This window comes from Castor canadensis, chromosome X (genome assembly GCF_047511655.1).
Source record: "Castor canadensis chromosome X, mCasCan1.hap1v2, whole genome shotgun sequence".
NCBI classification, from domain to species: Eukaryota; Metazoa; Chordata; class Mammalia; order Rodentia; family Castoridae; genus Castor; species Castor canadensis.
This window is the reverse complement of record NC_133405.1, coordinates 37859730-37877736: the sequence shown is the minus strand read 5'-3', so window position 1 is coordinate 37877736 and position 18007 is coordinate 37859730. Positions and strand designations below refer to the sequence as shown.

The 18007-nt window shown below is 37.4% G+C and overlaps 1 non-coding gene and 1 pseudogene across 1 annotated transcript; both read left to right on the top strand.

Moving 5' to 3' along the window:
• The first annotated feature begins 10689 nt into the window (after positions 1-10689).
• On the top strand, positions 10690-12302 carry LOC141419643 (ribosomal protein S6 kinase beta-1 pseudogene; annotated as a pseudogene).
• Positions 12303-15325: 3023 nt separating this feature from the next.
• On the top strand, positions 15326-15430 carry LOC141420014 (U6 spliceosomal RNA). The gene has a single exon (XR_012444721.1). It is a non-coding gene; the product is annotated as a U6 spliceosomal RNA (small nuclear RNA).
• The last annotated feature ends 2577 nt before the right edge of the window (positions 15431-18007 follow it).

Below are 18007 nucleotides of genomic sequence, written 5' to 3'. Positions count from 1 at the left end.
GTCTCTTTGTCAGTCTTTGGGGTTGGGTGGGGAGTTTCTAGTAAGCCACCTGCAAGGGGGAATGGGGTCTGGTTTAACATGACTGTCTTCACTGTTAATCCCAACAAATGTCATTGGAATTTTTATGGGTGTAGTACTGAATGTATAGCTTTTTTTGATAATATAACCATTTTCCCAATATTGATTCTGTCAATCCATGAGCATGGAATATCTTACCATCTTTTGTAGTCTTCTTTGATTTCTTTCTCAGTGATTTATAGCTTTCATTGTACAGGTTTTTCACATCTTCTGTTAAGTTTTTTCCTAGGTATGTTTTTGAGGCTATTGTATGTGGAATTGTTTTCCTATGTTCTCAGTCCATTCACTTTTGGTATATAAAAACGCTAATGAATTTTTTTTAAAGGAAGACAAAGCATTTTTGCTAGTTGAGTTAAGGATAGCTATACAGAATGATTCCTAGCATAGTTTTCATGTACTAATGAATTTTGTAATTTGATTTTGTATCCTGCTGCATTGATGAAAATGTTTATGATGTGTAGGAGTATTTTGGTGGAGTTTTTCAAGTCTTCAGGTTTAAGATTATGTCTTCTGCAATAAGGATAGTTTGACTGCTTTCTTTCTTATTTGAAATTCTTTTATGTCTTCTTCCTGCTTTATTGCCCTGGCCAGGAGTTCCAAGACTATGTTGAAAAAGCATGGAGAGAGGAAACACCATTGTCTCATTCTTGACTTTACAGGAAATTGTTTCAGTCTTTCCCCATTTTTTATAATGTTGACTATAGGCTTGTCATATATAGCCTTTATTATGGTGAGATACGTTCCTTCTATTCCTACATTCATCAGAGCTCTTATCATGAAAGAATGTTGAATTTTCTGAAGTATTTTTCTTGCATCTATGATATGATCGTGTGGTTTTTATCTTTCCTTCTGTTAATATGCTGTAATGCATAAATGATTTGCTTATGTTGAACCATGCCAGCATCCATGGCATGAAACTGGCTTGATCATGGTGTATGATTTTTTCATATGTTGTTGATTTCAATTTGCCATATTTAATTGAGGATTTTTGCATCTAAGTCCATTAAAGGGATTGGCCTGTAATTCTTTTTATGTGTATTCTCATATGGTTTTGGGATGAGTGTAATGCTGGCTTTCTAGAATGAGTTTGGCAGTGTTCCTTACTTTTCTATTTCATGGAAAAGTTTGAGGAGTGTTGGTATTAGTTTGAGGAGTGTTGGTATTAGAATCTGTCATGTCATGGATTTTTCTTTTTATTGGGAGACTATTGCTTCAATTTCATTGCATGTTATGGGTCTGTTTAGGTGATTAATATTCTCTTGGTTCAATTTTATGTGGTAATGTGTGTTTAGAATTTGCCCATTTCTTCTAGATTTTCCAATTTATTTGAATATAGGTTTTCAAAGTAGTCCCCAATAATTCAGGATTTCCTTAGTATTTGTTGAGATTTTCCCTTTTCAACTTCTAGTATCATTAATTTGGGTAATTTCCAACTCCTCATTTTAGTCACATTTATCAAGAGGTTGTCAGTCTTATTTATCTTTTCAAAGAATCACCTTTTATTTTGGTGATTCTTTTTAAGTGTTTTTTTTTTAGTGTTTATTTCATTGCATTTGGCCCTCATTTTTATTATTTCTCTAATTCTTTTAGTTTTGGTTTCAGCTTATTTTTGTTTTTATAGGAGTTTGAGATGTAGCATTAGGTCATTGATTTGAGATCTTTCAGTCTTTTTAATATATGCAGTCATTGCTATAAACTTTCCTCTTCAGACTGCCTTTGCTGTGTCCCATTGGTTCTGATAGGTTGTGCTTTCATTCTCATTAAATTCCAGGAAATTTTGGTTTCCTACCCTATTTCATTGATGACCCACTGATCCTGGAGCAATGTGTTGTTCAGCCTCTAGGTGTTTGAGTATTTTCCTCTGCTTCTTTTGTTGTTGAGTTCTACTTTTATTGCTTTGTGGTCAGACAGTATGCTTGTGGCATTATATTTGTCTGGTATTTATTAAGACTTGTTTTGTTAATAGTGCCAGAATAAACATGGGTGTGCAGGTGCATCTGGAGTAACCTGTGTCACAGTCTTTTGGGTTTATCCCCAAGACTGGTATTGCTGGATCAAATGGTAGATCAATGTCTAGCTTTTTAAGTAGCCTCCAAATTTTTTCCAGAGTGGTTGTACTAGTTTACATTCCCACCTACAGTGTAAGAGGGTTCCTTTTTCCCTGCATCCTAGCCAACACCTATTGTTGGTGGTGTTGCTGATGATGGCTATTCTAACAGGGGTGAGGTGGAATCTTAGTGTGGTTTTAATTTGCATTTCCTTTATTGGTAGAGATGGTGAGCATTTTTTCATGTGTTTTATGGCCATTTGAATTTCTTCTTTTGAGAAAGCTCTGTTTAGTTCACTTGCCCATTTCTTTATTGGTTCATTGGTTTTGGGAGAATTTAGTGTTTTAAGTTCCCTATATATTCTGGTTATCAGTCCTTTGTCTGATGTATAGCTGGCAAATATTTTCTCCCACTCTGTGGGTGCTCTCTTCAGTTTACAGACCATTTCTTTTGATGAACAGAAGCTTTTTAGTTTTATGAGGTCCCATTTATCTATGCTATCTCTTAGTTGCTGTGCTGCTGGGGTTTCGTTGAGAAAGTTCTTGCCTATACCTACTAATTCCAGAGTATTTCCTACTCTTTCCTATATCAACTTTAGAGTTTGTGGTCTGATATTAAGATCCTTGAGCCAAGATGCCCCACCACTGATGAATGGATTAAGAAAATGTGGTATCTATACACAATGGAATTTTATGCAGCCATGAAGAAGAATGAAATGTTATCATTCGCTGGTAAATGGATAGAATTGGAGAACATCATTCTGAGTGAGGTTAGCCTGGCCCAAAAGACCAAAAATCGTATGTTCTCCCTCATATGTGGACATTAGATCAAGGGCAAACACAACAAGGGGATTGGACTTTGAGCACATGATAAAAGCTTTAGCACACAAGGGAGGGGTGTGTATAGGTAAGACACCTAAAAAACTAGCTAGCATTTGTTGCCCTTAACGCAGAGAAACTAAAGCAGATACCTTAAAAGCAACTGAGGCCAATAGGAAAAGGGGACCAGGAACTAGAGAAAAGGTTAGATCAAAAAGAATTAACCTAGAAGGTAACACCCACACACAGGAAATCAATGTGAGTCAATGCCCTGTATAGCTATCCTTATCTCAACCAGCAAAAACCCTTGTTCCTTCCTATTATAGCTTATACTCTCTCTACAACAAAATTAGAAATAAGGGCAAAATAGTTTCTGCTGGGTAATGAGGGGGTGGGGGGAGAGGGAGGGGGCAGAGTGGGTGGTAAGGGAGGGGATGGGGGCAGGGGGGAGAAATGACTCAAGCCTTGTATGCACATATGAATAATAAAAGAAAAAAAAGACTTGTTTTGTGATGTAAGATATGGCCTATTTCGGAAAAAGTTCAATGGGCTGCTAAGATGAATGTATATTATGTTATTATAGGATGGAATATTCTGTAGATGCCTGTCAGGTCCATTTGAGCAATGGTGTCCTTTGATTCTAGAGTTTCTTTGTTGATTTTTTTTTTGTCAAGATGACCTATCTATTGGTGATAAAGGAATATTGATGTCTCCCACCACAACTCTGTTAGGCTCTACTTGTGTTTTAAGTCCAGTAATGTATATTTAATAAAGTTGGGTGTGCTGACATTGTACACATATAAGCTAACAGTTGTTAGTTCATCTTGATGCATTATTTCTTTTATTAGTATGAAGTGACTTACTTTGTCTCATCTATGTAATTTTGGTTTTAAGTCTACTTTATCTGTTATAAGTATTTCTATGCCTGCTAAATTTTCAGGTGCCATTAACTTGGTAAATCTTTTTCCAACCCTTCATCTTAAGACAATGTTTGTTTCTGTCTGTAGGGTGGGCATCTTGTAAACAACAAATTATCAGGTCTTTCATTTTGATTCAGTTTGCCTATCAGTGTCTTTTGATGAAAGTGTTGAGGCCATTAACATTCAGTACTAATATTGAGAGGCATGTGGTGATTCCTGCCATTTAGTTGTTTTTGTTGTGCAAGAGTTTGTGTGTGTGCAACTAATTCTATGTTCCTCTCTACTTGCTGGTCTGCTCTTCTCTTGGGATTTAATAATTCCTTTCCTTTGATGGCTATGTTTGTTTTCAACTTCTGTGTGCAGAATTCCTTTGAGAATCTCCTGTAGTGGTGGTTCAGTGATCATGTAATGTTTTAGTTTGTGTTTATCATGGAAGGTTTTTTTCCCCCTTCAATTGTGAATGATATCTTTGCTGGATAGAGGACTAAAATTGTTTTCTTTCCGTGCTTGAAAAACCTCACTCAATGCCCTTCTGGCTTTTAAGGTTTCTGTTGAAAAATCTGTTGTTATTTTGATGGATTTCCCTTTATACGATGTTTGATTTTTCTCTCTTACAGCCTTTAATAATCTTTCCTTGTTCTCTGTAGTAATGGTTTTAACTATAATATGCTGTAGAGATGTTCAGTTTTGGTCATGTCAGTTTCATGTCTACGAGGCTTCCTGTAACTAAGTGGGCATCTCTCTCTCAAGGTTTGGGAAATTCTCTATTATACTGTTGAATATATTACACATACCTTTGGCTTGCACCCCTTCTCTTTCTTCATTGCCCATGATTCACAGATTTGATATTTTTATGAAGTCACAGTGTTTTTGCATATTCCTTTCACAGCTCATCAGTTGTGTAAGAATTCCTCTGTTTTTTCTTTTGTACCTATTTTGTCTTCTAGCCTGGAAATTCTGTTTTCCACTTGTTCTAGTCTATTGGTGTGACTTTCAATTTTTATGTGACTCAAGGAACTTTTTATTTACAGGATTTCTATTTGATTCTTCTTTTTCAGACTTTCCCTACCTTTTAAAAGGCCCTCTTTCTTAAATTATGCTGCCTTCTTTATTTCATTTATCTTTTTTTTAAAAAATAGTTTCCTGGAGGATTCCAAGATGATGGCTAGAGGGAGGAAGCAGAAAGCGAGCCTCCTATAGTGAAATCTTGGAGAGATGCTGGAGACACACTTTGCAGGCAAAATCACTGAGAACAGGCAAAACTTTGACCCCTCCACCCCTCCAGCCGGCACAGAGAATCTCCACTTCATGTTAAATGGAGAAACAAGGAGGGCCCCCGGGCCACCAGTCGCCTTCGTCCAGACGGCTTGGGAAGACGCGAACAAGGTGAGCTTCGTGGTACTGCGGTACTCCCACAGACATGCCTGGGCCAGAGCAGCATAGCCCCTGGACAGACCAACCCCCATCTGGGGAAAAAAGAGAAACTGAGTAATAAGCAATAAGAACAATAAAGACACGTGGGAAAGAGGGTAGGGCACACTGGGCGCCAAAGATTGGGGGAAGGGAATCCTTCCCGGGACTGTACATAAACAAGCCGAGCGGGCCAGAGAGGCTCTGGTGGGAGCAGGGGCATGCTCCCAGCAACCAGGAGCAGGAAAGCTAGTGAGAGTGGCACAGGGAAGAAAACTCCACAGGAGAAGAGGGAAGACCCACTTCCCATGTGAGCTGTAAACAAACATGGCAGCTGGCAGGAGCAGCAGCAACGCCCAGTAATCAGGAGCAGGAAAGCCTGTAAAAGTGGCAGTGGGAGGAAAACTGCATAGGAGAGAGGGAAGACCCACTTCCCACATGAACTGTAAATAAACGCAGGCCTGAGAACGCAGGTGCAGTGTCACCTTTCCCAGTGCTTGGAAAGGGGAAAGCTTGTAGCAGAGGCTCACAGGAAAACTCTGAGTAAACAATGCCTGCAGGGCCATGTGAGTGCTAAGCTCACCCCAGAGATCTGCATAAATAACCCCTCCAGCAACAGCAGGCTGACAGCAGCGGGCAGGCAAGCCACAGCTGCAGATACCATTCTCAGAACTGTCTCCAGACTCTTTTTTTTTGTTTTTTTTTTCCTTTTTTTTTCTCTTTTTCTCCCTACCTTTGATGAGCGAACAATCTAATTACACCTGCATGCTGAAAAAGTTACTGAAACTGTATTGCATTTGAACTTGGGATACTTGGAGGGGTTTTTGTCTGTGTGTGTGAGTAGTTTTGTTCTACTTTATGCATCCCCTTTGATGAGACAACTACAGAACAACATCTGAGGCACCATCTCCAGGATTGGAGACTGAGAAGGACACCCAAATTATTAAAACAGAAACTTCATTGCATTTGAACTTGGAGGTTTTTTGTTTTTTTTTAATTTCCTATTTTTCATTTTATTTTATTTTATTTTTATATGTAGATATTTCTTTCATTTACCTATTTTTTATTTTTATTTTTTCTTTTTTTTATTTTTTATTTTCAATCCTTTCTCTGTCTCTCTAATGCCTGTTCAGCTTACTGTCAATTAGTACACTAATGCTCCCTGTTTATAACTTTGAAACTTTCTTGTATGATTCCTTGTTCTGTTTTCTCCTTCTTGTCTGTTTATTTGCTTTTGCCTTTCCTTTAACTTCTTGCTTTCCATCTAAACTCACCCTTCCATTCTAAATATTACCATTGTTATTATTACAAGCTAGAAAATACTTAATTGCACAAAGTACAGGGATACTAACAACACCAAAGACAATGAATGACAGGAAGACAGAAAAAACAGGGAAACCAGTTTCCCCACAGCAAAATATTAGTACAGGAAACAGAGGGGAATGAAGAAAACAGATACTCAGATCCAGACTCCAACAAAATGAAGATAAATTATGCCAAAGGACCCAATGAAGCCCACAAGAATAATTTAAAAGAAGACACACTACAGGTACTCAATGAGAATTTTATAGAGATGATACTGGATAGGGTCAACCAAAATGTACAGGAGACACTCAAGAAATTCCAAGACAACAAAAATAGAGAATTTGAAAAGGCAAAAGAAGAAATAAAGGAAACCATAGAAGTACTGTATAAACACCAAAGTGAAAGAGAGAACACGATGAATAAATGGATAAATGAATTCAGGACAAAAATAGACAACATTAAAGAGGAAACCACTCAGGATATGGAAAACCTCAGAAAAAAGAATGAAACAGAACTGCAAAACAAAATGGAAGGCCAATCCAGCAGAATAGAACAAACAGAAGACAGAATTTCAGAACTTGAAGATGAAATGGTAATTAAAGGAAAAAACCAAAGAACTACTAATTAAACAACTCAAGACCTGTGAAAAGAAAATGCAAGAACTCACTGACTCCATCAAAAGACCAAACTTGAGAATCATGGGCATCGAAGAAGGAGAAGAGGTGCAAGCAAAGGGAATGTGTAATTTATTCAACAAAATAATAACGGAAAATTTCCCAAATCTAGAGAAAGATATTCCCATATGATGCAAGAGGCCTCCAGGACACCAAACAGACCAGATCAAAATAGAACTACCCCATGACATATCATCATTAAACCAACAAGTTCAGAAACTAAGGAAAGAATATTGAAGGCTGTAAGAGAGAAAAAACAAGTAACATACAAAGGTAAACTCATCAAAATCACAGCAGACTTCTCAACAGAAACATTGAAAGCAAGAAGAGCATGGGGTGAGATCTTCCTGGCACTGAATGAAAATAACTTCAACCCCAGGATACTCTACCCAGAAAGCCTGGGAACAAGAATTGAGCTTTTTGATTGACCACTTTTCTCATGGAAGGTTGTCAGTTTTACCTCACTACCAGTTTCTCCACATCAGTCAAATGTGCTGTTATTTTCCCCAGAATATGGCTGGGCTGTGCTGCCTCCACACAGGCTGGGTCAGAGGTGAAATTTTCCTTCTCTTTATTTGGCCACCAGTTTTGTCCATGAGGGGTACAATCTGCCTACAAGTTGCATTGGACTATGTTTGTTACACACACCTTTTTTGGGTTGTAGTTCCTGGGTTGGTGCATGCAGGTGAAAGTCAGAGGTTATGTGTCTACAAGTTTCACTGGGTTCAGGACATCCTAGATGCTTGCAGAACTCATTCTGCAGTTCTTTGTGTTGCATTTTTACTCTGATCCTTGCTACCATGAATCTGAAATATTCCTTCAAACTCATGAGAGCTCAGGGCTCCAGGGTCAGTCTGCTATTCTCCATCCTGGTCTCTCTCTTCCAGAAGTCTCTCCTTTCTTTCTTGATACACTTCAGCTATGTCCTTTCTATCACTCTCATTTTTGTTTCTCATTACTTCCTTCTATGAACTTTAGCTGCACCCCCCTCTAGCCTTATAACACCATATACCTTGTATTGCTCATTATCATTATATCTCTTTCCCATTTTTACCCTTATTGCCTAAGGTCTTCCTAGATCATGAAATATTGTTTTTGTTCTTTTATGCTTCTAAAGATACTTGAACAGTGATGGTAATTTTTCTTTATTAATGATTGCTTTATTCCCATGGTGGGTGTCTATCAACTGTAGTTCATACTGCAGCTAATATTCCTCTATTTGATTGGAATAGGGGGCTGGAGAAAGTGTATTAAACATTGTGGCCAACTGTTTGACTACTAAGTCACCCCCCCCAAGTCTAGTGATGAGAAAACACACCACAACCAAGCCACTACCCAATCTTACCTAAACATTGTGAAAAAATGTAACTAAAAGGATACAAGAGATAAAAAAAATAACAAAAACCATGGCCTCAGCTGTGAAAATCTTAGCACAAAAAAGAAGCTTAATATTAGAAAACAAGGCAACATATCTCCTCCAAAAATCAACAATTCCACAATATAGGACTTAAATGATAGTGAAGCAGATGAAATTTCAAGCATTATATTCAAAAGAACAAGGATAAGAATACTTTGTCTTTCTTCTTATTGTTTATGCTCTGTCATCAACAAAATTAGAGATAAGGGCAGAATAGATCCTGCCTGAAAGTGAGGAGGGGAGAGGGAGAAGATGGGGGGAGAGGGGAGAAGTGGCCCAAACAATGTATGTACATATGAATAAATGAGAACAAAAGAAAAAAAGAATGATCAATAAAATTAAAGATGATATGAATAAGCACCTGAATGTTTTCAAAGAGAATATGTACAAACAGTTGACTGAACTTAATGAGAATTCAAACCAATAATTGAATGGAATAATCAAGATGATGCATAGTATGGAAAAGAAATTCAATAGAGATATAGAAATTTTAAAAAGAACAAACCAAAATCTAGAAATGAAAAGTTCAATAACCAAAATAAAAATTCAGTTGAAAGCCTTGTTAATAGAATGGAATAAATTGAAAATAGAGTATTAGGGATCAAAGATAAGTAGTCTTTCATAATTGGAGAAAGACTAAGAAAAATACTAAGAAAACTTGAACAAAAAGTGCAAGACCACTGGAACACCATCAAAAGTCCAAACTTACAAATCATGGGTATAGAAGAAAGAGAAGAGGTACAAGCTAAAGGCATAGATAACATATGCAAATAAATAATAGAAGACTCCTCCAATCTTGAGAAAAAATGGTCATTGAAGTATAGGAGGCTTTCAGAATATCAAAGAGGGAAGATCAGAAAAGAAACACCCCTAGACATATTACACTCAACACACTAAATATATAAAACACGGAAAGAATATTGCAAGCTACAAGAAAAAAGGGACAAATTACATCTAAAATCAAACCCATCGCAAAACAGCAGATTCCTCATCAGAAACTGAAAGCTGAAAAGCAAGATGGCAGATAGCTGACATCTCACTCTGGAACCCTGACCTCTCACTCTTCCAGAAGAATAGTTCAGATTTGTGGTAATAAGGATTGGGTAACTCAGTTGTTTTGCCAAGTAAGATAGCACCAACACATAGGGTGCACATAATGTACAATGACCAACCCTTAAATTCGATTTTTATAACACACAACAACCCAGGAAGCCCTTGCAATGTGGACCAACAGCAGCTGGCCTACCCACTGGAAAGCCATTCCCACCACCCCTTTTTTTGGCTTCCTTTTTCCTCTCTTGGAAGAGCAAACGTGCAATGCAGAGAACTGCAAGCATCTGGGATGTCTTGGATCCACCATAATTTGCTGACACAGAACCACAGATTGCTGCCTACTTGTGTCATCCTGGAGATGACCCTATTTCACCAAGTGAAACTGCAACCCTGCCAGGTAAGCATGAAGCATCATCTGCTTTGTAAGGAACCACAGTGCAGCTGGTGGGCAGATTGCACCCTTCCTGGACAAAACTGGTGACCAAATAAAGGGAGAATATTTCACCTCCATCTAGTGAGGGTGAGGCAGAATGCTGATCTGACCCAGCCTGTGTGGTGGTGGGGTTGTTCAGTTGCAGTCTGGAGAAAACAACAAAATATTTGAAAACCTTGGAGAAACTGATAGTGAGCTGAAACTGACAGACTTCCAAGAGAAAAGCAGTCAATCAAAAAGTTCAATTCTAGCTCCCATGCTTGCCATGTGGGCAGTAGGAGATTGTGACTGCTCACATACCAGGTCCCCTTGGGACCACATTTGAGAATCTGCCTACATTAGAGGGCCCAGTCCACTAAGAAGAGCCTGGGCTGAAACACCCCCAACAAAGTTGTTCAATAGGGAATGGCATCATTCATTTCCACACAGCCCAGCATACCAACTTTAAGAAAGGGCAGAGGCACTAAGCCTAAGCAGCTGGTGATGGCAGCAGTGGCGGTGGTGGCAGCGGCGGTGGTGGCTACACGGGGACCGGGTCCATGAGGCGAGGAAGGAGGCGGGAGGACTTTTACCCAGCGCCTGACTTCCGAGACAAGGAAGCTGAAGACATGGCAGGAGTGTTTGACATAGACCTGGACCAGCCAGAGGACGCAGGCTCTGAGGATGAGCTGGAGGAGGTGGGTCAGTTAAATGAAAGCATGGACCATGGGGGAGTTGGACCATATGAACTTGGCATGGAGCATTGTGAGAAATTTGAAATCTCAGAAACCAGCGTGAACAGAGGGCCAGAAAAAATCAGACCAGAATGGTTTGAGCTACTTCAGGTACTTGGTAAAGGAGACTATGGAAAGGTTTTTCAAGTACGAAAAGTAACAGGAGCAAATACTGGGAAAATATTTGCCGTGAAGGTGCTTAAAAAGGCAATGATAGTAAGAAATGCTAAAGATACAGCTCATACAAAAGCAGAACGGAATATTCTGGAGGAAGTAAAGCATCCTTTCATTGTGGATTTAACTTATGCCTTTCAGACCAGTGGAAAACTCTACCTCATCCTTGAGTATCTCAGTGGAGGAGAATTATTTATGCAGTTAGGAAGAGAGGGAATATTTATGGAAGACACAGCCTGCTTTTACTTGGCAGAAATTTCCATGGCTTTAGGGCATTTACATCAAAAGGGCATCATCTACAGAGACCTGAAGCCAGAGAACATCATGCTTAATCACCAAGGTCATGTGAAACTAACAGACTCTGGACTATGCAAAGAACCTATTCATGATGGAACAGTTACACATACATTTTGTGGCACGATAGAATACATGGCCCCAGGAATCTTGATGAGAAGTGGCCACAATCGTGCTGTGGATTGGTGGAGTTTGGGAGCATTAATGTATGACATGCTGACTGGAGCACCTCCATTCACTGGGGAGAATAGAAAGAAAACAATTGACAAAATCCTCAAATGTAAACTTAATTTGCCTCCCTACCTCACACAAGAAGCCAGAGATCTGCTTAAAAAGCTGCTGAAAAGAAATGCTGCTTCTCGTCTTGGAGCTGGTCCTGGGGATGCTGGAGAAGTTCAAGCTCATCCATTTTTCGGACACATTAACTGGGAAGACCTCCTGGCTAGGAAAGTAGAGCCACCCTTTAAACCACTACTGCAATCTGAAGAGGATGTAAGTCAGTTTGATTCAAAGTTTACACGTCAAACACCTGTTGACAGCCCAGATGACTCAACTCTTAGTGAAAGTGCCAACCAGGTCTTTTTGGGTTTTACATATGTGGCTCCATCTGTACTTGAACGTGTGAAAGAAAAGTTTTCCTTTGAACCAAAAATCCGATCTCCTCGAAGATTTATTGGTAGTCCTCGAACACCTGTCAGCTCGGTCAAATTTTCTCCTGGGGGATTTCTGGGGAAGAGGTGCTTCAGCCAGCATGACAAATCCTCAGACACCCGTGGAGTACCCAGTGGAAACAAGTGGAATAGAGCAGATGGATGTGACAATGAGTGGGGAAGCATCGGCACCACTTCCAATACGACAGCCTAACTCAGGGCCCTACAAAAAACGAGCTTTTCCCATGATCTCCAAACGATCAGAGCACCTGCAAATGAATCTATGAGAAAGCAATGCTTTTAATGAATTTGAGGCAAAAAAAAGTGGGAGAGGGGATGTATGAGTATCCTGCAAGATGAGACAAGAAGAATCCAAATGACAGTGTCAAAGAGTCAGTGTCATTACCTAGAACACTTTGGATAGAAAAAGAATAAACATGGATTTTTAAAAATCAATCAATGGTGCAAAAAAAAAAAAACTTCAGCAAAATAGTATTGTGGAACTCTTTGGCACATCAGTTAACTGATTCCTAGCAACATCTTCTCAACATTATCAAGGGTTTTCATGTTGATGGCTTGAAACTGACAGTATTAAGGATAGGCTGTTGCTTTGGAATCACTGGTGAGTTCTGATTGAATCGAAGAAGGGGTATCCTTTCATTAGGCAAAGTAAGAAATTGCCTATATACTTGCAACTAAGGACAAATTAGCATGCAAGCTTGGCCAAACTTTCCAGCAACACGGAATCAAAGACAAAAGAAACTTAAAAATTGATGTTTTACGTGCAAACAACCTGAATCTTTTTTTATATAAATATATATTTTTCAAATAGATTTTTGATTCAGCTCATTATGGAAAACATCCCAAACTTTAAAATGTGAAACTATTGGTTTATGTGAAGAAGGCCAGACAGCTTCTGTTTCTTCTCTTGATGAAATAATAAAATGCAATGAATCATTGTTAAAAAAAAAAAAAAGGACAGAGACAGAAAGCCCAACAAAATAGTGAGTGCCTGGATTAGAAATCAGAGGGAAGAGATCAGAATACTCATTGAACTGAAAAGAAACACATTCTTCTCCATACCAAGGAAGAAACTTGGAATGAATATATATATATATATATGTATATATATACATATATGTATATATACACACATATATATTCTAAAAATTTTATAATTAATATTTTAATATTAACTATAAGAATAATTATGTATTATAATTATTTATTAATTAAGAAATAATTGATATTTTATTGTATCATATAATTTTTATTTCTTAATTTTTAATTTTTTTCAATTTGTTGTTATCTATCTCCTTCTTCCAGTTTGTTCAAATTTCAGTTTGCTTAGCCCTCTCTTGTTCCACTTTCCTTTACCTTCCACAATCTTTTTCTTCTCTTTTCTTTTCTCTGTTCTTTTCTTCTTACCTTCCTCTCCTCCTCTTCCCTTTCCCCCCACTTTGCCTACCTCCTCCACACTAATCACATGCTGAATAGTCTATTATACCAACTTTACACATTACCCCATCCTTCCTATCCCTCTGTAACCCCTGACAATAGCACCCTCCCCCACAATGACTGAACTACACCTTTACATACATTAGGGCCTTAATACCTGTAGCCCTCACACATCATACACCTTCTCTTCCTTGTCCCATTCCCCTGCTCTGACCTCAGTTGTAGTGCCATCTTTACAATTACCTAAGTATCTATCTCCATGCAAACAACTGCTATCTCCTCAATACCAGCTGTTTATACATATTGCCAAGGTTTTTTATATATTATGCAAATATGGGTATGAAGTTTAAACAACTCAATGAATCCCAAGAGAACATGGATAAAAACTCTAGAAGACACAAAAAGAACTAAATAATCTCAGAGGATTTCAATCAACTCTGAAATGAAACTAAGGAGATTATAAAAAAGAGATAAATGAAATAAAGAAGACAATACAAAATATGAAAGAGGAGTTTAAGAATGATATGGGAAATTTCAAAGATAAAGAGAACTAAAAGCCAATCTCTTTAGTGAACATATATGCAAAAATTCTCAATAAAATATAGGCAAATCAAATTCAACAGCATATCAAAAGATCATACACCATGATCATGTTGGTTTCATCTCAGAGATGCAGAGATGGTTCAACAGATGCAAGTCATTAAAAGTAATACAGCATATTAATAGAAGCAAAGACAAAAACCACACAATCATCTCAATAGATGTAGAAAAAGCCTTTAACAAAATTCAACATTCTTTCATAACAAAAGCACTGATGAAACTAGGAATGGAAAGAATGTACCTCAAAATAATGAAAGCTATGTATGACAAGCCTATAGCCAACATCATACTACATGGGGAAAACTGAAATTATTTCCTCTAAAGTCAGGAACAAGACAAGGGTGTCCCATCTCTCCACTCTTATTCAACATAGTCTTGGAAAGGAAGTAGACAAATTATTGCTATTTGAAGATGACATGATCTTATACATAAAGACTCCACCAAAATAAAAACCTGCTAGACACAGTAAACAACATCAGCAAAGTAACAAGAAACAAAATCAATTTACAAAAACCAGTAAGCTTTTTATACATTAACAATGAACAGACTAAGAAAGAATATAGAAAAATAATTCCATTTACATTAGTATCAAAAAATAAAATAAAATACATATGAAAAAACTTTAAAAGGATGTGAAAGACCTCTACAAGGAAAACTACAAACCATTCAGGAAAGAAGTCGAAGAGGACTACAGAAAATGGAAAGATCTCCCATGCTCATAGATTAGAGGATCCATGAGCCAAAACATACAATGGAGAAAAGACAGCCTCTTCAACTAATGTTGCTGGGAAAACTGGATATCTGAATGTACAAAACTGAAACTAGATTTCATGTCTTACACCCTTTACAAGTATCAACTCAAAGTAAAATAATGACCATAATATGAGAATTGAAATTTTGAAGATAGTGCAGGAAAGAGCAGGGAATACATTTAAATTAGTAGCCATATGTAATGATTTCCTTAATAGAACTCAAATGGCTCAGCAACTAAGAGAAATAATTGACAAAGAAGACTACATGAATCAAAAAGCTTCTGCACAACAAAATGAATGAAATTTGAAAACAAGAAATTGAAGAGGCTGCCCAAAAAATAGGAGAAAATCTTTGCCAGTTACATATCTGACAGGGAATTAATAACCAGAATATATAGGAAGCTAAAAAACTAAATTCCAAATCAATCAATGTCTCAATAAAGAAATGGGTAAATGAAGTAAACATAGCTTTTACAAAGGAAGAAGTCCAAATGGCCAAAGTACACATGAAGAAATTTTCAACATCTGTGCTTGCTTTGACAGCAATATACTAAAATGGGAACAATACAGAGAAGATTAGCATGGCCCCTGCACAAGGATGACACGCAAAATCATGAAGTGTTCCATATTTTTTACATATTGTCATTAAAACAAAAAGCACAGAGAATAGAGAAAGAATATTGAAGGCTGTAAGAGAAAAAAAAACAAATAACATACAAAGGTAAACCCATCAAAATCACAGCAGATTTTTTAACAGAATCCTTAAAAGCAAGAAGAGCATGGAGTGAGGTCTTCTGGGCACAGAATGGAAATAACTTCAACCCTAGGATACTCTACCCAGCAAAACTATCATTCAAAATAGATGGAGCAATAAAAGTCTTCCATGATAAGCAGAAACTAAAACAATATGTGACCACAAAGCCACCACTACAAAAGATTCTTCAAGGAATTCTACACACAGAAAGTGAAAGCAAGAAAAACCATGAAAGGGCAGGCAGTACCAAACCACAGGAGAAGAAAAGACAAGGAATCAGAGAGTAACATTGATTCAGCTGCACACAATCAAACCCTTAAACAACAAAGACAATTAAATGACAGGAATTACCACATACCTATAAATACTAACACTGAATGTTAATGGACAAAATTCCCCCATTAAAAGACACCATTTGGCAAACTGGATTAAAAAGGAAAATCCAACAATCTGCTCCCTACAGAAGACCCATCTCATTGACAGAAACAAGCACTGGCTGAGGGTGAAAGGCTAGAAGAAGATTTACCAAGCCAATGGCCCCTGAAAACAGGCAGGGGTAGTAATACTTATCACGGACAAAGAAGATTTCAAACTTACGTTGATCAAATGAATAAAGAAGGACACTCCATACTAATAAAAGGTGAAACACACCAAAAGGAAATAATTATCAACCTATATGCACCCAATGTCAATGCACCCAATTTAATCAAACGTACTCTGAAGGACCTAAAAAAATATATAGATTCCAACACAGTGGTAGTGGAAAGCTTTAATAACCCCCTATCACCAATAGATAGGTCATCCAAACAAAAAAATCCATAAAGAAACTTTAGAACTAAATCACACCATAGATCAAATGGACCTAGCTGATGTCTACAGAATATTTCATACAACTTCTGCACAATATACATTCTTCTCAGCAGCCCATGGAACCTTCTCCAAAACTGATCATATCTTGGGGCACAAAGCAAGCCTCAGCAAATAAAAGAAAATAGAAATAATCCCATGCATTCTATCTTATCACAATGCATTAAAACTAGAACTTAACAACAAAAACAACAGTAAAAAACATGCAAACAATTGGAAACTGAACAACACATTGCTCAATGATCAATGGGTCATTGATGAAATAAAAGAGGAAATTAAAAGATTGCTGGAAGTTAATGAAAATGAAAACATGACCTACCAAAACCTATGGGACACAGCAAAGGCAGTCCTAAGAGGAAAGTTTATAGCCATGAGTGCATATATTAAAAGGACAGAAAGATCTCAAATCAATGACCTAATGCTACATCTCAAACTGCTAGAAAAACAAGAACAAGAAAATCCCAAAACAAGCAGAAGGAAAGAAATAATAAAATTAAGGACTGAAATCAATGAGATAGAAACAAAGAAAAAAAACATACAAAGAATCAATGAAACACAAAACTGGTTCTTTGAAAAAATAAACAAGATTGACAGACCCCTGGGCAAACCTGACTAAAATGAGGAGAGAAAAAACCCAAATTAGTAAAATCAGAAAAGCAAATGCAGAGATAACAACAAACACCATGGAAAATCAGGAAATCATCAGAGACTACTTTGAGAGCCTATACTCTAATAAATTTGAAAATCTTGAAGAAATGGACAGATTTCTAGATATTTACGACAATCCAAAACTGAACCAAGAGGATATTAATCACCTGAATAGAGCTATAACAAAAAATGAAATTGAACAGCAATAAAGAGTCTCCCAAAAAAGAAAAGTCAAGAACCTGATGGATTCTCTACTGAATTCTATCAGACCTTTAAAGAAGAATACCAACACTCCTTAAAATTTTCCACAAAATAAAAAGGGAAGGAACACTGCCTAACTCATTTTATGAAGCCAGTATTACACTCATCCCAAAACCAGACAAAGACACTTCCAAAAAGGAAAGCTAAAGGCCAGTCTCCTTAATGAACATCCATGCAAAAATCCTCAATAAAATAATGGCAAACCAAATCCAACAACACATCAAAAAGATCATTCACCATGACCAACTCAGCTTCATCCCAGGGATGCAGGGATGGTTCAACCTAGGCAAGTCTATAAATGTAATACAGCACATTAATAGAAGCAAAGACAAAAACCACTTGGTCATCTCAATAGATGCAAAACAAGCCTTCGACAAGATCCAACACCACTTTATGATAAAAGCTCTAAGAAAACTAGGAACAGAAGAAATGTATCTCAACATTGTAAAGACTATATATGACAAACCTACATCCAACATCATACTTAATGGTGAAAAACTGAAACCATTCCCCCTAAAATAAGAAACGAGACAAGGGTGCCTACTCTCCCCACTCCTATTCAACATAATACTGTAATTTCTAGCCAGAGAAATTAAGCAAGAAGAAGAAATAAAAGGAATACAAATAGATAAAGAAACTGTCAAAATATCCCTATTTGCAGATGATATGATCCTATACCT